The sequence below is a fragment of the Carcharhinus amblyrhynchos genome, chromosome 3 (assembly GCF_965287045.1).
Source record: "Carcharhinus amblyrhynchos chromosome 3, sCarAmb.v2.hapA, whole genome shotgun sequence".
Taxonomy (NCBI): domain Eukaryota; kingdom Metazoa; phylum Chordata; class Chondrichthyes; order Carcharhiniformes; family Carcharhinidae; genus Carcharhinus; species Carcharhinus amblyrhynchos.
In genome coordinates, this window is record NC_137326.1 from 82,750,883 (window position 1) to 82,772,786 (window position 21,904).

General features: G+C 42.7%; 2 long non-coding RNA genes across 2 annotated transcripts; both read right to left on the minus strand.

Moving 5' to 3' along the window:
* LOC145340897 (uncharacterized) lies at positions 1 to 14,088 on the minus strand. The gene is made up of 4 exons (XR_013886319.1): positions 13,970 to 14,088; positions 10,167 to 10,213; positions 5,377 to 5,422; positions 1 to 498 (listed from the first exon to the last, which is right to left on the minus strand). It is a non-coding gene; the product is annotated as an uncharacterized LOC145340897 (long non-coding RNA).
* Positions 14,089 to 16,679: 2,591 nt separating this feature from the next.
* Positions 16,680 to 21,798, minus strand: LOC145341422 (uncharacterized). Its single transcript, XR_013886369.1, has 3 exons — positions 21,702 to 21,798; positions 20,872 to 21,012; positions 16,680 to 16,745 (listed from the first exon to the last, which is right to left on the minus strand). It is a non-coding gene; the product is annotated as an uncharacterized LOC145341422 (long non-coding RNA).
* Between the last annotated feature and the right edge of the window lie 106 nt (positions 21,799 to 21,904).

Sequence of the window (21,904 nt, forward strand, 5' to 3'; positions counted from 1 at the left end):
TCTTTATTAAATCCTCCAACAATAACTGATAGTCAATTGTGGAATCATGAAAATATTCAACCAAAACTTAAGCAATTGTTTGTTTTTCATAAAACAAGCACATTTCATATATGTCCCTTTCATTGTAGTTCCTGAACTGCAAGATCTCGCTATAAGTATCCAATCGAAATCCCTTTGTAATACATTAAGAGCAGTGCCTCTGAAGAACATTTTAATTGATTTTATCAGAACAGTTGAGATGGGGTATTGTCTGCAGATATATTACATCAACATGATAATAAGCTAGTCCAACTTTCTTTTCTTAAACTGAAATAAAATGGCAACCGCACAAGACTTGCATAATATTGAATTCCAAACATCGGAGTGCTATCACACAGGGGTTCCACTGTATATGGTGTTTTGCTTCTGTCGACTGTAGCTGCTTCTACCATCCGCTTTAAGAGTAGTGGTATCTGCTCCCAAAATACTTGTATGATTCTGGAAATCATTACGATGCTCCTAAATAGATAATAGCAACAAAGATAAGTCCTAAGTAAATGTTTCATTTTAAATTCAGTTTGCAGGCAAAACATTTCATTATGAATTATATGAGCTATTACACACTTTGTGACACACTCGCAGAAACTGACAACTGAAATTTAGAACTAATGTTGATACTATTGAAAGAACAGTCATTGGGAGTAATCTTCACCTCTGTTAGAGGGTGGGTAAAATGCGTGCTAGTGGATTGGCTGACCTATACATGCTCCATCGAATTGCCCTTTCTACTGAAGTTAATGGAAATAAAATTGGACAGAGCATTTTATGGACAGCCGATCTGCTTATCCCTATTTTTTGCCTGAGCTAAATCCAAATTTCCGCCTGTTGTGATAAATTTAGCTTTACAATAGTGTTGGATGGGGATTCTGGGTCAGTTAGTTGAGCCACTGGCAGAGTCTTAGGTTTAGTAATAGATGGGAAGGAAAGAATTAAAACACATTTACACCTAAACAGGTCATGATGGTAGCTTACTCATATGTGAATGCTTAACATTTTAAAAAGAATATGAAGGATGAGTTTAATATATTGATATAATTGTAATAATAATGAATGAATATGAAAGTTTAGAGTTTTACAGCCAATGTGAATATTGCTGAATCCAAGAAGTTCAAAAGTTCATAAGCAAAAAGATATTCAGTTAGTAGAAAATAAATAGGGAAATAACACTCAGTGCAGATATTGAAACAATTAATGAAATATTTAATTACAAATTGAAAGGTTTTATTGTCCATCAGTCACAGGGCTGATATGGCCAGTTGTCTTGGCAAAGTGCCAGTGGAAAAGATATTTGAACAGTAGTGTCCTTAGAGAGGCATAGCAACAAGAAAGTTAATCATGCCAGGGGGCAAATGTCCACTTTTTGGGTTAACAAATGAAAGATCATTAAGTCAAGCAATGACTTATAATTGGCTGAGGTGTTTGTCATGTATTGGGCTGACATATTAATGTGAAATGAGAACAAGTCTAAGCTAGTCAGAGAGAGTGACTTAAATATCAGAAAGATATAATTGTAATGAATTTTGACTCAGTGCCTCAGTTCTTCCGAGAGGTCTTCCAGCATCAGGAAGTGCTGTTTGACCCTTCGGCGGTTTCCGATGGCTGATGTTAATGTCTTGTTTATTCTGTGTGTCTTTCATGCTTACTCTAAAATAAATTCTGAATATGCTTTCTAAATCAAAATAATGCAATTGTGAAGTTAATTATAGCTGTTTTTAAGTTATTTTTAAGAGAATTTGATCACCATTAATTTCCTACTCCACATAGCCCACCCATTTCAACAATGAAAATGATAGAACTATTTTGAGGCATGGGCCCCAGATGAGCATCCTAATGCAGCTTGTGTCTAATTGAAGTGAGTTAAGGCAACACAATGTTCGGCAGTTCAGAGACTGACCAGCTGGCAACAAGGTCAACTCTGGTGGGGAGAAGGGATGTTGAGAAGGTTGTGATCAAGGGCAGCAACAGCACAACTTCTTTCCGTGGGGAATGAAAAAGCATTTTCCATGATTCACTAGGTCTAATAATAATAAACTTAACTTTGAGGGTTTCCTTGCTTTTCTCTAAAAACATTTGAAAGATACTAAAAATTAAAATCTCAAAGCATTCATTTGAGGAAAGCAATGAATTTGTATGAAAATTTTGCTTTCCTGTTATGAACTACCAACAGGAAAGCAAGACAGCACTTGGCAACCGTAAAAATCTGTAATCATATCAAAAGCAGCAGCAGAAAGAGAACCAGCTGTTAGTGTAACATCTTGGTTGCTGGTCAGAGAAGAAAATAGATACTTTACAGAAAATTGATTAAAAGTAATTTATTCTCAGAAACAGGCCATTCAGACTCACAGTCCCATGGCACTGTTTTTACTCCAAACAAACCTCCTTCCACACCTCTTTAGCCCCCATCAACATATTCTGATATTCCTTTCTCCCTCATGTGATTGAGTTTGCCATAAAATGTGTCTATGTTATTTGTCTCAACTACTTCCTGTGTTATTAAGCTCCAGATTCTAACCACTCTTTAAATAACAGCATTTTACTTGAATTTCCTCTTAAATTTATTAGGTTCCTTTGTATCTTTTATGAGCCCTAGTTCTGGTTTCATTTACAAATGGAAACATCTCTACATCCATCTGTAAAACTGATTAACCTTAATGAATTCCACCAGGTCACTACGTTTTTATACGAGCTTAGAATAGCATCTGTGCTTTTTAATTCTGTCCCTCTAGAAATGAAGCTGTTATGATCGCTATGGAGATTGACAATGTTGAAAAAGTGGTTTGAACTTTAAGTTACCAACTGAATGGATGAAGTACAAGATTTCATGTTTTAAAACTTTGACTGTAACTGATGAATGATATAATTGCTGACTGAACACTATTTTCTTTTTGCAGGAAATATTAAACTACAGAAAGGAATATTCCCCTTTTGTTCTTATCACACATCATACCATGGAATCACAACCTTTATAGCAAACAGTCCACAGTCACTCCCACCTTCCAATGAGTTCCTGTACCCCACTGAATGCACCTCTCACTGCTGGAAAACTGACCGCGGGGGTGCACTGTCAACAGGACCAGAAGATCCCACCAGCATGAAAGCCAGAAAATTCTAGCCTTTGTGTCACACCAACTAGAAATTATCAGTCTAGATCCCAATTAATAAAGAGTAGGAGCAAGTGGTTCACCAGCGACTTTGAAGTGAGTACCACAGGCAAAGCCTACCTGTCATGGTGCTGCACTGCTCCTGATGTGCTGTTCACCACTTTGAAAGGAGATCTGTTCCTGCCTCCATCTCAATGCCAAGCTGATCTTCATGGTCAGCATGGTGCTGCTGGACTCAGGAACCCTCCAGTGTCACCATCTCAGATCAGTGCTGTGCCTGGGGTTAGGGAATACCAGGGTCTCCTTTCTCTGCCTGGGATCTTCAAGTGGCCAGAAAGTATACAGGGATGGTTGCTGGGGGATAAACAGTGGCTGATGACACTGGTGTGTCTCTCTCAGACTCCAGTCGAGGAAAGATACAACAATGCTCATACCACCACACGCTCCCTCATAGAATAGACCATAGAACTGCTGAAGGGGTGATTCAGAAGCCTGGACCGCTCAGGTGGCTCTCTGCAATATGCACCAGAGGGATTGTTGCATCATTGCAGCTTGCTGTGCTCTTCACAATCTGTCTATACAGAGGGGGGACTGGAGGAGGAGGAGAGCTCTGCAGAAGATGAAGATGAGGAGGTGCAGGAAGCCCTAGGGATGCTGAGGGACAACATGTTGATGTTGTTGCCATAGAGGAGGGGAGGCTCGGGAGGCATTCCCTCTTCGCTGAATGGTTCCAGGAGGTATAAAATGTAAGGCTGATCATCAGAAGACATCTCCTCTCATTCTCCAAGACATTTCGTAACTGCTGCAGGAATAGCTGAACCACTGCTGAGAGAACAGTTCCTGCATTCACACTTGGGCTTTAAGAGCTCCTGACTCACTTATGTCAGATCTTAGCTCTCTGTCAACTTAAAGTCCAGCAAGGAAGAACAGTGATGTAAGTTGAAACTGAACATTTCCCATATCATATAAGGATGTAAATACTGCTGCAAAGGAATTGTGGACCAGCGTAAACTCTAATGCTAAAGTGCATGTCTTGGTTTGGGACACTATCAGTTTGGGAACACAGATAAGCAGAGAGTCACATTGCTGATGAGCCCTCCTCAGCCATTGCTATCTCTTAAGGATTAACTGTTTAGAACTCACCCATCACATACTGAATAAAGAATTGCACACATCTCCCTGACAACACACCAAGGTACAGTACCAAGTCACATCGAGGTTGACATCATGTGAGTGTTAATCTTAAAAGGGGACACTCAGGGTGAGCAATGCTGAACAACATCGGAATAACAGGATGGCAAAGTTTCAAACCAAAATGCTTTCTTCTAACCATTATTCACATACCCATGGAATGGTTTCCAAAAATTGAAATGTATTCACTACCTGTGACTCTGAGGCAAAATGACTGACTGAATGAAAGTAGCTGACTGCTACTTTCTGATGCCTGTGATGACTTCTGGATGTCCTCGAGAGGTGCCGGGCCCTAACATTCTCCGTCATGCTCAGGGTCAGAAGCTTCCTCGAGTGTGGGCACAAGCAGAGGGTCTCTGAACGGCTGCACACCCTTGGGGTGTGCTGATACTCATTGTTTCTGTGGATACCATAGTACTCTGACATGGCTACAGGGGGAAGGCACCTGGAGGGAGGTCAAGGTGCCTGGTCCTCATGTGCGCACCAAAGTGTGTAGCCATGGAGTGCATGACTGAGCGCAAAGCCCACAGGACCTGCTGCACCAAGCTCCCTGTGCTGGTTGCAAATCTTCCCATGGTGGCATTGAGGCATTCACATGCCAGAGCCATCAGACAGAACACAGACGCACTCCTCCATCATGCACTTTACTCCGATGAGTGACTGTTGAATTTTGCCCAATGTTCGTCTGCCTCCATTTGCATCTCCATCAGTGAGATGACATCTGCTTCCAGACGCTCATCATCCACCTGGAACTGAGTGGGTGGCTGGTCTCCAGCAGTCCTCCGAATGTCAGAGACCTGAGCTGTCTCCAACTCCTGCGGGGATGTCCCTGTGAGGTGTTCTCCAGAATGTGATTCCAAGTCTAACCTTGGTCTACACCTCATTGAGGTACCTCTGCACTTGTGGAGGATGTGGGTGAACGCTGTGATGATTCTGCCTGAGCTCCCTTATTCTCAGACTAATTACTGTACAATGGAGCATTTTGTAAGTTAATCATTTGCTGAAATAAAGCAACTATTGATTTGAATTGTACAAATTGACATACCTCACTATATTTTCTTCTGTACATAATCAGGTAGGCTGTTTTGGAGCTGTAAAATATTAAACAATCTACTTGAAAAAAGATAAAACAAAAATGGTGACAGTGGCATAATGGAAATGTACTGAATTAGTAATTGCAAGGTCCAGATGGATTCCCAAGGGTTAGGGTTCAATTCCCACAATGGTAGCAGGTAATTTAATGTCCATTATCTGGAGTTGAAAACTAGATCAAAGAACTGTCATTGATTGTTGTAGAAAATATCCTATAGGGAAGAAAACCTGCTCTATTTAACTGGTCTGTCCTCCACATGGCTCCAGGCCCAGAGCAATGTGGCTGTCTCTTAACTGCATCCTGAAATGGCCTAGCAAACCACTCAGTCCAAGAGCAATTAGAGTGGGCAACAAATGCTGGCAACATCCACTTCCCGTGAAAGAATAAAGGAAAATATGAAATGGTTTCATGGTTTACATTGTTCATATCAAATTCTAAAATTTTCAATTTTTTTGCCCTATTTCATTTTACAAAATTAATTCAAATATTTTAAAATTTCTTCTATGCTGAACACCTGTCCACATTAGGAGTAACGTAGGATATCCACTATGTAAGATTGTGACTGCAAAGTTTGGTGTTGTAGTGTCTGTACTAGAGGAGCCAGTTTAATAGAAAAATAGTGGGGGTGATTCTCCCATTGGGAAATTGCATATCAGCTGATTCGTGGGGTTTGCGCATGCATTCCCACTGCGCGCATAACTCCCAACGCTGGATATCTGGTGCCGTCTGATTGGCGCTGGAAATCGGTGGGAACACCAGGTAAGTTATTCTAGCCTAATTTTAAAGTAATTTAAATGTGATTAGCGAGCCCAGGACTGAATTATCTGGGCCATCTAGCATCTCCCACCCCACCAGGAGTATTTGACTCCAGTAGGGTTCAGACTAGCTCCTCACTTTGACGGCACTAACAAGACAGCCCTGCTAGAGTGGAAAGGGGCAATCGGGTCAGGTGGCGGAGGGTGGGCATGGGTACGCTGGCAGACACAGCCTATGCCCCCTGGAACTGCCGAGGAGGTAATGTGCCCATGCTCAGCAGGTACCTTGGCACTGCCCATCAGCCATGGGGAGTGCCAAGGGGGCAGGACCTATTAGTGTGGGGCGTGGGGGGGGCAGGGCCTTCTGAGGGTAGAGCTTAGGGGCAATTGGTGGAGGTGGGATGTCCTACTGCCACTCTGTCAGTGCAATCGATGGGGGCTGAAGGGAGGCCAGTGACCAGGATGGGCTGGAGGGGTGAGTTAGTGGTGAGCCGGGGAAGGTCTGCCGAGGGGGCACTTTGTCAGGGGGGTGGGGGATCGTCACTGCAGGGGCGGGATAGGCTGGAGGTTGGACGGTCCGGGACTCGAGGGGGATTCGGGGCTGGCTGGCGAATGGATGGGGGGCTGCGATCGGGTCATGGGGGAGCTGGGTGGGACAGCACTGCAGGGGTTGCAGGACTGGCCAGTGATTGAGCTGGCCAGCAAACTGCAGGCTGATCGTTTGGGGCACATGCACAGAGCTCCACTGATTTCAGCCTTTCCAACGTGAATAGGCCCGGCCTCCTGAAATTTAAGACCTCTGCATTGCACAGAGTGTGGGAGATTCTTGTCTGAAGTCACACTGAAAAAAAGTGTGATTTCTTCCAGTTTTCCCACAAATTCAACACTTAGAACTTATTTGGAAGAATCGCCCCCATCGTGATTGCGCTATTTTCATACACAATCTTGGTGAAAGTATTAGCAATAGATGTGACATGCATGGACTAGAATTGTATATTGGAGGTCAGTAGATTGTGAGTCAGTGGCTAATATTGATCTGACATTTGACCTGCCATTTTTGGCCAGTTGCTCTAATTAACATTGAGAGCTGAACTTCCAGTCGGCAGCAAGAGGGATTCCTACCAGTTCTATTTAAATGAATCACCAATAACTTCCAGATTAGTTGCTTACTTTTTACTGGTTCTTGCTGAGTTTATGGAAGCAGCTGGTATTTGGAGGAATTGAGAACAATTGGTAAAGTTTTTAGGATGTAGTGCTGCATGTGTGAGGTGAGTGTTAGCACTGTCGTGAATGAAGCAGTGTACGAGGATTGTGGTGCAGTAGGTCTGAGTTAACATGTAAGGATGCAATTCCTGCTCCTGTGAGATCATTAAATCCCTTTCAGCATAGCATCCAGAAAGATGAGGATGAGGATGATGAGGACGATGAAGATGAGGATGAGGATGAGAATGAGGAGGATGAGGATGTTGAGGATGAGGATGAGGAGGATGAGGAGGATGAGGATGTTGAGGATGAGGATGGTGAGGATGGTGAGGATGAGAATGAGGATGATGAGGGTGAGGATGATTGAGGAGGAGGATTGTAGGATGAGGATAATGAGGAGGATGAAGAGATGAGGAGGAAGAGAATGAGGATGATGAGGATGAGGAGGATAAGGATGAGGAGAATGAGGATGAGGAGGATAAGATGAGGATGAGGAGGATGATGATGAGGATGAGGACGATATGGATGAGGATAGGGATGATGCGGATGAGGATGGGGATGATATGGATGAGGATGATGAGGATGGTGAGGATGAAGATGAGGACAATGAGTATCAGGATGATGAGGATGAGGACGATGAAGATGAGGATGAGTAGGGTGAAGACGATGAGGATGAGGATAAGGAGGATGATGAGGATGATGAGGAGGAAGAAGAGGAGGGGGACGATGAGGATGAGGAGGAGGAGGAGGACAAGGACAAGGACATGGCTGGGAAGGAGCCTACTCAACTTGCCTTGCCATGAGTAGTATTTGAGTTCAAGCTGTGAGTCTTGTGTCTTGTTGTATCAATTAACCAGTATTTTAGCGAGTGTTGAGTAAAAAGGCGGTTCAAATATTCAGAGTTCTAAGGGTAATTGGCATTCCAAAAATTTAAGGAAAGAGTAGTTTGTGTGCATTGACATTCTTTAACCTTAATAAAGATTGATTTATACAAAATATTCTGTGCAAGTATGTCTTTGCCCACCATGATTTGGATAAGAATATAGGGGGCATGGTTAGTAAGTTTGCAGATGACATCAAGATTGGTGGCATGGTGGACAGTGAGGAAGGGTATCTCTTAATCAATTGGGCCAGTGGGCTGACAAATGGCAGATGGAGTTTAATTTAGACAAATGCAAGGTAATGCATTTTGGTAGACTGAACCAGGGCAGGATTTACTCAGTTAATGGTAGGGCGTTGGAGCGATTAATGAACGAAGAGATCTGGGGGACATGTTCATAGCTCCTTGTTAAGTGGATTTACATTTGGACAGAATGGTGAAGAAGGCATGCTTGGTTTCATCGGTCAGAACACTGAATACAGGAGTTGGGACGTCTTGTTGAAGTTATACAAGAGACTGGTAAGGCCACACTTGGAATACTGTGTGCAATTCTGGTCACCCTATTATAGAAAGGATATTATTAAACTAGAAAGAGTGCAGAAAAGATTTACTCAGATGTTAGCAGGACTTGATGGATTGAGTTATAAGAAGAGGCTGGAGAGATTGGGACTTTTTTCTCTGGAGCATAGGAGGCTGAGGGGTGACCTTATAGAGGTCTATAAAATAATGAGGGCCATAGATAAGGGAAAATATCTTTGGGAAAATATCTTTTCCCAAAGGTAGAGGAGCCTAAAACTAGAGGGCATAGGTTTAAAGTGAGAGGGGAGAGATACAAAAGTGTCTAGAGGGGCAATTTTTTCACACAGAGGGAGGTGTCTGGAATAAGCCGCCAGAGGTAGTAATAGAGTTGGGTACAATTTTGTCTTTAAAAAATATTTAGACAGTTACATGGGTACGATGGGTATAGCGGGATAGGGGCCAGGTGCGGGCAATTGGGATGAGCTTAGAGGTTTTAAAAGAAGGGCGGAATGGACAAGTTGGGCCAAAGGGCCTGTTTCCATGCTGTAAACCTCTTTGACTCTCCGACATTTGATCCCTATTCTGAGGGTCAATATTACTATGACTACCTCCTCTCACTGCCTTATCATTACACCTCTGGAGAACCTCCTTATCACCATCCACCCCATCCCACAGGAAGAGGACTTCTCTTCTCTTACCATAACCTGTCTTCCCTTCTCTGCTCCTCTTGTCTTGTACCAGGATCTCAACATTACAGCATCTGAGAATCTTGTGGAGCACTTTCTGGCCTGTTGCTCCATTCTGTACCTTTCATGATATTTCACTCTTCCTTAAAGTTTTGCCCCCTGCCGCAGCCAGAATGTACCTCCCCTTTTAGTGGTGCAGGCTGATTGTAAATTGTATAGGTTAGTTTTTCAGTGGTGCTAGCCTTGTGCAAAATTACACAACACCCCCCTCCCCCACCCTGCCCCACTACTGAGGCATGCAGCCATTCAACAGTGCAGTTAGCAATGGACAGCCTGTGACAACCACTAGAATTAACATTGCAGAGAGTAGTTAAGATTGCCGTGGATCTGAAAGTAGCAGTAGGCTAGACCAAGTAAGGAAGGCAGATTTCCTCCCCTAAAGGACATTAATGAACTAGACAAATTATTACAACAATTTAGTTGTCTTGTTCTTTATGTTCTAACTTTATATTTCCAGATTTATTAATTGACTTTAAATTCCACCAGCTGCTGTAATTTCAATCCATAACTGGGCCTCTGAATTACCAGTCCAGGTGCATCATCATGACACCACTGTAGCTATTGAAAGTCACTTTACTTTTATCAATTTAAACTTATGCTTGCAGTTTGAATTGCATAAGAAATGAATTTCATCTTTACCTCAAAGCATCTTGCTCCCTATGCATGGGGTCCAAAGGTGAGCCGCGCTGAGGGTGATAACAACAAGATTACGTTACAGGATTTCAGAACAAGATATGGCCACATAATTACTGCAGGACTTAATATTGAAAAATAATCAACAGTAGATTGAGGGGGGTTAGAGAATTACCACAAATAGGATAGATACTGAGCTCTCACCTCAGAGTTCAAATCCAGCCTATATTAATGAACAATCTCCAAACAGAGGAGATTGTTGGCTGATAAGTTTAGTAGTATTAACTCAATGTAGAGTGCAGGAGGGCATGCCAGAAACAGCACCAGGCATACCTAAAAATGAGGTGACAACCTGCTGAAGCTGCAGTACAAGATTATATGTATGCCAAATCGAGTAATCAGATCTGTCACATCAAACCATGGATGGTAGTGGACAATTAAGCAATGACTGGAAGGAGGAGGTTCCACAAATATCCTGTCCTCGAAAATTGGAGAGTCTAGTACAAGAGACAAAGCTGAAAAATTTGCAATGATCTTCAATTAAAAATGGACGATCCAGCTCAGCCTTTTCCTGAGGTCCCCAACAGCACAGATCCTCACATAATATCAAGAAATAACTGAAGGTGCTGGATACTGAAAAGTCTTTGGACCCTGATAATATTCCGAGAACGGTACTGAAGACTTCTGCTCCAGGACTTGTTTTGCCTTAGCCAGATTGTTCCAGTATAGCAACAGCACTAGCATCTACCCAACTATATGGAAAATTATCCATGTTTGTCTTGTCCTTAAGAAGTACAGCAAATTACTGTCCCATCAGTCTACTCTGATAGTAGAGTAGGGGGCAGGGTTGGGGGGAGTGGGGGGAATTGCTCTTTGGGAGCTGTGGCCTTTCCTGATCACGGGGCTGCCCCCCTTAGACTGAATCCTCTCCTTTCTTCCTACTTACTTCAAGTCTTCACTGCCACTTTCCATCACCTCCACTACCCTTCCTGGTCCAAGAACTTGGACTTAGCTGTTTTGGCGGTCCTAGGCCTTGGGCTCCACTCCTCACCTGCAGTCCCAGCAACAGCCACTAATGCCTTCCTGGCACTGCCAAGACTGATAGAGCTGCTACTCAATCAGGGGACTTGTTCCCCACCTCTCAGCCCTTATAAATGAGCCCTGCAGCTCTTTATTTGTGTGGGGTGGGGAGAGAGGTTGGCATGAAGCATGCTGGCTCCATACCAACATGGCTTTTGGAGGAGGAGGCATGCCATCCACCCCTCATAATATTCTGCCTATTCATTCCCTCTGCTCTGTGGGGTGGCACGGTGGTACAATGGCTACCACTGCTGCTTCACAGTGCCAGGGACCCAGGCTCAATTCTCAGCTTGGATGACTGTCTGTGTGAAGTTTGCACAGTCTCCCCATGTCTGCGTGGGTTTCCTCCCAAAGTCCAAAGGTGTGCGAATTAGGTTGATTTGTCATGCTGAATTGCCCCTTAGTGTCAGATTAGCAGGGTAAATATGTGGGGTTACAGGAATAGGGTCTGGGTGGGATTGTGGTTGGAGCAGACTTGATGGGCCGAATGGCCTCCTTCTGCACTGTAGGGATTCTATGATTTTGTCGCCATTGCAAAGTGGCAGCAGTGTGTAGTATATATAAGATGCACTGCATCACCTCGTCAAGACTTCTTCAATAGCACACTCCAAATCTACAGCCTAGACCACCAAGGAAAACTAAGCTGATAGATCCATAGGAACCCCCCTACTTGCAAGTTCTCTTCCAAGTCGCACACTATCCTGACTTGCAACCATATCACCAGTCCTTCACCATCTCTGGGTTTATGTCTTTAAATTCCATCCTGAACAGCATTGTGGATGCACCTACATAACAAAGCCTGCAGTAGTTCAAGGCGGTGATTCACCACAACCTTCACATTTACACAGAAATCCTTCAGGACCACTTTGGATTCTTAAGGATGTCATCCCCATTTCTAAATATCTGCTTTTCCCACTCTTGATAATGATTCCATTCCCACCTTGAAAGATGGTTCTAGTTTCAACCAAGAATTTCAACTCTCTTTAGCAGCAATAATTTTATCTCCCTCTGCCTAATGAAAACAGAGCAGAAACATCCCAAAAATGGTATCAGGTCACTTACCACTCTAGTCACACAGCCATGTTTAACTCCTCCATTGTGGGTAGGCTCCTAAAATGGATGCCAGGGTCCTTGCCTAGTTCTATATGGGAACCTACGTGTGGTATGAGGTACAATGAATGTACTAATGGATGGAGGGTGCATTACACACACACTCCTCATGCTTACACCTGAAAATGAGAGGCCAACAGTCCTTCAAAAGAACTGCTAGACATCAATCATGAAACAGCTTAGGAAAGTTGAAAAAAAAATTCTGATAGGATCAAAACTCCACGCTACTGCTTACCATCTGAGGGCAAGAGATTCCCTCCTCCCCTACAGACTTTGATTGTCGAATGGCTCGATGTAGCAGCTGGCCAATTTCTCAGCCTCCCAGAGCCTACTTGCTGCTGTAACATTGTAAGAGATCCAGAACTCAAAATGAATTGGGCCTCATACTAGCAGGCACAGGTCAATGATAATTAAAGTTCGCTTCACTAAAATTAACTACCCTATACTATTAGAATGTAACTGATGATGACATTGGATCTGTTATAGTGTGACCAATGATAACAAGCTGTAAGGGTCAGCTGACACAGTAAGCTACATAACCAATGACAAAATTATGTGATGATCAGCGGGCTTAGTATAAATAAGAACCTGTTGGGAATTGTAAAATTGCTTAGAATTGCCCAGGGTGAGGCCTCAAGTGTTGGAGTAATGAAGTTGCATATTAAACCTTTTTCTTTGAGTTATAATTTGGAGGAAGTTTTGTTATATTTTATTGCCTACATTTGAAGGGTTCCTTCTGGAGGATCAACATATACCACTGAACCATCTATATTTATTCAGCTAATACACCAATTTTAATACAGAGATTAATTTAATTTTAATCAATTCTCCCAGTAAATATACCACAATAGCATCAGATGATGTGCCATCTAATTCCCACAGTCCCTTGCTGGGATTGAAAAACTTCCTATCTAATGCAATGGTGATATTTTGGGGTGATTTTCTCAGGCTCTTTTAGGCAGTAAAGAGCATTGGGTTCAGCCCATGTTTGGACAAGATGCCGTCTTGATAAAGGAATTGAAGAGTGTGCTAGGGAATGTCCTCCGAAGGATTCTTGAGGAATTGATTGCCACTTAAACTGCCTGCTAGTGTACGACAGCTATTATTTGACCTAACACGTTCCCCCCAACAGAAGTGAACAAACTATTGAGGATTTCAAGGTAGACTCAGGTTTTACTGTCCATTTCGGGCAAGGAGATGCCCTTCCCCCTTGGGCTGGAACTTTACTGGATAGCCTGCCCTGGAATTGGAGCGGGCGAGGCTTGCAGAATGACATTCTCTGTTGGCTCTGGGTGGGATCTTACGAGCCTTGGGTGGGCGTGCTGGAAAAATTCCACCTTTGGTGTCAGTTAGTGTACTCCACATCTTTATGAAAATAGCTGTGTAGATCCCACATAAATTACTCCACAAAGAATGACCTCGAACCAGTGCTTGAGTGTTAAACCTGCAGGTGTCAATTTTAGCACCTCAGGCAGCTTTAAATGAAGGTAATCAACTATTGGGCCCAAATTCTTATGGTAAAACTTTCAAACAGGCTAGTCTTATCAGCACTGAGTCCATTAAGTACCTCTTTTCACACTTACACCAAAACAAACTTTTAATTTACTGATTGCAGTTACCTTCTGAACACAACTGTCGTTAAACTGATACCAATCATCACCAGATCTGATTTCAGCATAGTAGTGGCCACCGTCATGGTTTCCACTATGGTGCCATATTGCAAGTAGCTCATATTTCTCCTCCTAAAATTAAGAGAAAAATGAAGCAGCAAAATTATTTCTTTCCTCTTGTGGCACGATTGTTCTGAAATGCAAACTTAACTTTTCTTTGCACTGACTATTTGGATGCGATCTTACCGCCCATTCATGCCACACTCCTGCTGCAGCGAGGTTGGAGAATTCGGCAGACAGCCAATCTCCATTCACTACAGCGGGATATGAAAATCCCGCTGACATGAACAGTCGGAAGATTCCGGCCTTTGGGTTAGCTGCATTTAGACAAAACTGAGGTATGTTTAAGATGGCTGAGAGGACAGGACATTGGCAGCATATTCCAGCCATGCAAGTGGCACCATCCTCACAGCATTGGAGGAATGCCAACATTGTACATTATGCTGTACATAGTACGGTTTGTCCCAGAGCTGTGAAAGGTGGAATAGTCACTTTCAAAAGATACTCCAAAATTCTGATGAAAACCACAAAATCAAGACTTACTTTTCTTTAAAGCTGCTGACTCACCTGTTGTGTGTTTCCAGCATTTACTGCTTCAATTTCAGTATTCTGACTTTCTCTTTCAACATTTGCCTCAAGGCTATTTTTCCAAAATTAAACGAATAAACACTTTATAGTTTCACAATTAGTGACATTCCAAGGGCGTCCCAAGCAATTTTGAGGTGTAATCACTTATTTGGTTTGATGACAATCCTGTGAAGTGTCTTGAGGCATTTTATTCTGTTAGAGGCACTATAGAAATGCAAGATATTGTTGTATTGTTGTAGAAAATTGTGACAGCCGATTTGCACTCAGCAAGTGGAATAAGCAACTGGATCATCTGTTGTCAATGTTAGTTGAGGAATATGTGTTGGCCAAGAGACTGAAGGATCTCCTTTGTTCTTTTTTGAATAGTGCCTTGTATCAGGAAATTGAGACTTTGAAATAAGTTGTATTTGTGCGCATTAGGAATAAATTTTAGCTTTAAGTTTAATTTATATTCTTTATTTGTGGGTTTCAAAAGGTGAAAGGCCTTGTTTCATTTCACAGTGGAGACAGCAGGTCCAGAGCCATTTGTGTAGCTGCATTTATAATGAGGTTTTACGACTCTTGGGCCTGGAGTTTACCTCCTGGTGCACTCGAAGTCACCCGGCCAGAATTGGATTTTACATCAAATGTTGTATTACACCAGGTGGCCAGTGAAATGTAGCTGCCAATTGGTTTTCGGTGCATGAGGCAGTGGATGAAAGCGGGACACATCAGGTGTGTTGGGCCCAAAGGGGTCTCACCAGGGTGTTCAAAAACAGAAAGGCAACCAGGAATTATGGGGGAGGGTGAGAAGTTGGTTTGAGGCTAGCCAAAATTGTCCTCATGTGCAGTCATGGCCTCAGCAGCTGGTGGTCATGGAAGCCTGGAGGGCAAGTCAGGTGGGCATTCTGACCCCACTCTCCATTTCTCAGATGAATGTCTGGGACTGCTGGTCATGAGGTCAGTGCCAGGTGGCACATCTGTATGTCCAGTGATCAAAAAAGGCCACCCCATCTGAAAAAGGATGTATGGACAGAAGTCAAAACCCAGGTTAATGGGCATATCATGGTGCACTGCACATGGCTTCAGTGCCACAAAAGGTTCAACGATCTTCTGCTGTCAGCAAGTATAACTGCAGAGATAGCATGGACCTGTGCGTAGAACTTTAGTCAGGTGCCCATTTCTTGACACGCAGAAGTCTAATAGTATGTATGTCAATTGGCACTGAGGCATGTCTTGCCAAGCCTGCATTGCAGGGTGTGATGTTCCACAGTAACACAACCTGCTTCATGCCCAAGTGGGGTGGGTGGGGGAGGCAGGAAAGGACCTTCAGGGAGATGGAGCAATAACATGATTTTCTATTTATCCCAATACTTTTCACGATATACTAATACGTATGACAGTAATAAATCGAATCAAGCCCTTCTAGGACAGGGATGAAGAGGTTTTTGTTTCAGATGGTTGTACGGCTTTGAAAGCAGGGTCAGAAAGCAGGGTCATTGCATACTTTTAGGTCAGAAGTAGATAGATTCTTGTTGGGTAAAGGAATCAGAGGTTATAGAATGTGGAATTCTAAACACAAACAGATCAGCTGAAATTGTATTGAATGGCAGAGCAGGATGGAGGGACTGACCAGCCTACTTCTGCTCCATTTCATATATTCTTAACATGCTATTTTCATCAGAAGAAACAGCACATGAATGTTAAATGCTGGAAGTTAAAAACCAAGCCTGTCACATTCGTGCAGTCAAGGGGTGTTATCCCAAGTGTTACGTCCTGACTGCTACAGTTTGTGACAAGTATGGAGTTCTGCCCCCCTCATCACCTATATAAGTTCCCATCATAATAATTATGTGACTAGTATTAACAGAGAAAACAAATGTGTGCAAAAATAGATAGCAGACCATTTAGATTACTGTTTACTTTGGCAGGACCATAATGTCCAGCTGAGTGGGAGAGACTATAATATCCTGGCCAATTAAATATTTAGCACCAGACATTCCTCTGAAGCTCCATGGGGTCATTTCAACTTTTGGCGGTAGTCTAAAATGGGTGATATGGGATAGGATTAGTTGGATATTGTGCACCTTGCCTTATTTTCCCATGGATTTCTTCGCTTGGACCCTGTTGGTTTGAATTGCCATTCATTGTCGTTACTCTGTATAAAAAATTGCATTAAAAGCTATGAAATCAGCTATATGGCATTTTGAAATTAATTTTATGCAATTCAGAATTAGAAAGAAACATAGTGTTGCCAATTACAAAGAAGCTGTGAACAACAGAATTTATAAATTAGACTAAATACCTACATTAACTTTATAAATATGCTACCAAATGCTTTGAAACACACACTAATAGTTCAAGTAGTTGGTGTGACTTTTCAACATACTTACTACCAGCATCAACCTCATGAAAGAACAAAACAGACAGCAGGACACAGACAATGATTTCTTGAGGTATGTAGGCCATTGGTGACACAAGTATGCCCCTTATCTGATTTCACTCTATTCTGATATGTCGTATGATTTTGGGTAGTTGAAGATGGTACATATTGCAATACACAAAGCACCACATTGTATGGGACATACAGGGTGGATTAGTGGGTCTTTATATGTCTGTCATTGTTTTCTCTCTGACAACAGCCTGAAGCTAAAACAGACCGTTCACAACCTTGTTGTCATATTTGATCCTGAGATGAAGTCTTAACCAGACAGATATGCCTTCACCAAGACAATGAGGGAGATTTCCATCCCCACATCATTGCCCAACTTTGGCCAGCCTCAGTTTACCTGTCGTTATCCATGGATTCATTACTTATAGACTATTATAATGCACTTCTTGCCAACATCTCTCATTGCAAAATTGACACTACCAAAAACTCATGCCACTTTTTTATAATTCTTTCACTGGTTGTGGGTGTTACTGGCTAGACCAGCATTCATTGCCCATCCCTAACTGACCTTGAGAAGATGGTGGTGAGCTACCTTCTTGGTCTGCAGCAGTCTATGTGGAATAGTTACATCCACAGTGCTGTTAGGAAGGAAGTTCCATGTTCTTGATCTAGCGACAGTGAGTGAACAAGGTAAATCACTTGCTGCAGACATTCTAGCATCTGACCTATGGTAGCCAGAGTATTTATAAGGTTGGTCCATTTCAGTTTCTGGTGTATGGTAACACACAGAATGTTGACAGTGAGGGATTCAGTGATGGTAATGCCATTGAATGTCAAGGGGAGATGGTTGGCTTCCCTCTTGCTGGAAATGGTCACTTACTGGAATTTCTGTGGTGCGAATACTACTTGCCATTTAACAGCTCAAACCTGAATGCTGTCCAGAAGGTAGATTTCCCAATCCCATCCAACATGGGAAACACTGCAGATGGGATGGATATTTTATTGAACCATTGAAAGGTACATTGACCTAAGGTAGGAATTTCCAGTCCCAGAGCGGGAAGGAGCAGAAATTCCGACCCTAAGTCTTGCTGCACTTGGGCATTTGTATGTTTCAGTGAGATCACCCTATGTTATTCTAGACTCCAGAGAGCATAGGCCCAATTTACACAGCTTCTCATATAGGACCACCCCCTCACCGGAAATCAATCTAGTCAACCTTTGCTGTACCACAGAAATTCCAGTAAGTGACCACTTCCAGCAAGAGGGAACCCAACCATCTCCCCTTGACATTCAATGGCATTACCATCACTGAATCCCTCACTATCAATATTCTGTGTGTTACCATACACCAGAAACTGAACTGGACCAACCATATAAATATTGTGGCTACCATAGCAGGTCAGATGCTAGGTCGTCTGCAGCAAGACAAAAATATCCATCTTTAAATACAGAAACCAAAACTGTGTACAATACTCCAGGTATGATCTCACCAATGCCCTGAACAATTGTCCTTAGTCTTGGACTCCACTTCCCTTGTAAATGTCAATATGCCATTCACCTTTCTAACTGCTAGCTACACCTGCATGTCAACTTTTGTAGTTCTTCCTTGTACAAATATAAATCTTGCAAAAATTAACAAGACATGAGACTAAAATCTACTGCTGGCTAAAAACTAATTGTTTAATTCAATGGTTCCCAAACTGGGATCCATGGAACCTTAGGGTTCCTTGAGAGGCCTTCAGGGGTCAACTAAAGATTCAAAGATTCGAGGAAGAGCGAAGGTCACAAATCAAAAAACTAACAATCAAGTTGGCCATTCAGAGCCCATGCTCTCTGATGGACCAATTTGGCATTTCATGTGAGGGGGTCTTTGGGAGGGGATTCATGTGAGGGGATCGTTGGGAGGGATTCATGTGAGGGGGTCTTTGGGAGGGATTCATGTGAGGGGGTCTTTGGGAAGGGATTTATGGGAGGGGGTCTTTGGGAAGGGATTTATATGAGGGGTCTTTGGGAAGGGATTTATGTGAGGGGGTCTTTGCCAGGAGATTCATTTGATTTTTATTCATTTGTGGGGCATGGGCGTCGCTAGCTGGCCAGCATTTATTGCTCATCCCTAGTTGCCCTTCAGAAGGTGGTGGTGAGCTGCCTTCTTGAATCGCTGCAGTCCATGTTCCATGGGTTGACTCACAATGCCATTAGGGAGGGAATTCCAGGATTTTGACCCAGTGACTATGAAGGAACGGCAATATACTTCCAAGTCAGGATGGTGAGTGACTTGGAGGGTAACTTTCAGGTGGTGGTGTTCCCATTTATCGGCTGCCCTTATCCTTCTAGATGGAATTGGTCATCGGTTTGGAAGGTGCTGTCTAAGAATCTTTGGTGAATTGCTGCAGTGCATCTTGTAGATAGTACACACTGTTGCTACCGAGCATCAGTGGTAGAAGGATTGATAGCTTGTAGATGTGATGGCAATCAAGCAGGCTGCTTTGTCCTGGATGGTGTCAAGCTTTTTGAGTGTTGTTGGAGCTGCACCCATCCAGGCAAGTGGGGGGTATTCCATCACACTCCTGACTTGTAGATGGTGAATAGGCTTTGGGGCGTCAGGAAATAAGTTATTCACCGCAGTATTCCTAGCCTCTGACCTGCTCTTGTAGTCAATGTGTTTATGTGGCGAAGATAGTCATGATGTGGAGATGCCGGCGTTGGACTGGGGTAAAACAGAAAGAAATCCCACAACACCAGCTTAAAGTCCAACAAGTTTATTTGTAGCAAATGCCCCAAGCTTTCGGAACAGGCTGTCCCTTCATCAGGTGGCTGTGTTGTGGGATTTCTTTCTGTTTTATGTGGCGAATCCAGTTGAGTTTCTGGTCAATGATAACCCCAAGGATATTGACAGTGGGGGATTCAATGATGGTTATACCATTGAATGTCAAAGGGCAGTGGTTAAAGAGTCTCTTATTGATGATGGTCATTGCCTGGCATTTGTGTGGCGCGAATGATACTTGCCATTTGTCAGCCCAAGCCTGGATATTGTCCAGATTTTGTTGCATTTGAACATGGTCTGCTTCAGTATCTGAGTCTCCATGAATGGTGCTGAACATTGTGCAGTCATCAGGAACATCCTCACTTCTGACAGAGGGTAGGTCATTGATGAAGCAGTTGAAGATTATTGGGCCTAGGACACTACTCAAAGGGACTCTGGCAGAGATGTCCTGGAGCTGAGATGTCTGACCCTGCACAACCACAACCATCTTGCTATGTGCCAGGTATGACTTCAACCAGTGGAGAATTTGCCCCCTGATACACACTGATTCCAGTTTCGCTAGGACTCCTTGATGCCACACTTGGTCAAATGCAGCCTTGATGTCAAGGGCTGTCACTCTCGTCTCATCGTGACGGGTGCATTGGCAGGGGGTTCACGGGAGTAGCTGGGAGAGTGGTTTATATAGGGGATTTAGGTAGGTGATTCATTTGAGGGGGGCCATGGGGGGGTGTTTGGGAGGGGATTCATATGAGGGGGCCAAAATGTATCATTTACATAATGAGAATGATTGGGGCTTCCCGATACTCTTGGGGGGGTCATGAGGGGTTCAGCTGCTGGAAGGTTTGGGGAAATGAAGAGCTGTAGAAAAAGAAGAGCTTACATGAAGAGCTGTAGAAAAGTTAAATGGATGCACTGTAATGGAGACAAGCAAGCTGTTGATGACCATTCTTTAGAGTCATCACATGATAGTGCTTTCAAGCTTCTTCTGCTCCTGACTTAATCCCAGTATAATAAAAATACATAATGAAAACAATTTTTGGAATATATTGCAAAGTTATCTCCAGAAAAACATATACTCAGTACTATTCTCCATTAAAATATCATTAATAATATTGGCAAATATCTTACCTGGGATTTGTAAAATTCCAAAGTCAATGGAATAGAAATAGATTCATGAATCTTCTGGTAATGCAACCAACCATGGCTAACAATTTCAAATCGTTTTAGCTGGATTGTGAGAATTTGAGGCAACTTTTTAAAATAGTACCTCTGCAAAATATAAGGTGAGATTAAGTTAAGTGAGTGAAACAAATCTTAGATGGAGTCATGAAAGATACAGATGAATCCTATTTTTGTATTTCACTCATAAATAATTCGTAATTAAAGAAGTAATAAATATGGAACCATGGAATCCCTACAGAGCAGAAAGGGACTGTCTGACCCACTGAGTCTGCACCAATTCTCTGTAAGAGCACCCCACCCAGGCTTTCTGTTCTGCCCTATCTCTGTAACCTACACATTCATCATGGCTAATCCAACTATGCTGCATATCTTTGGACTATGGAGGAAACCCACAGACACGTGGAGAACGTGCAAACTTTACACAGTCACCAAGGCCAGAATTGAACCCGGGTCCTTGGCACAGTGAGGCAGCAATGCTAACTACTGTGCCACCAGCCACCTCTTAATATAATTTAAGGCATTGCAAATATATGCACTTCTATTATAAATTTCTGTGTTTACAGTTACACTGAGAATAGCCAATGTGAATTTTTCATACTGTAATTGCTGGTTTTGCTTGCAATCAGTATTATTAAAGGTCTCATGAAGGTGATTTCACATTGAAAACTGTTAACTCTATATCCATCCAGCTGCCAATGTTGTTTCTCCCCTTCCTGTAACAGCTGATGGCTTGTAAAATGATATAAATTGTCCCAACAAAACACTGGAAAACTTACTGTTTCTGTTTCAGTCTTTTTGTCACACTTGTCACAGTAACATGCATCGTCATCTTTTAGTGTAATTCTCTCCAAAAAGTTTTGGAGAGCTAATTCCTTCAGAAAGAAAATAACATGTTTACAATATATAACAAGGTTAAAATCAGAAAAGGTTCCACAAGACATCTAAAGCACTGCATTATAGGTTACTATTTACAATGGTT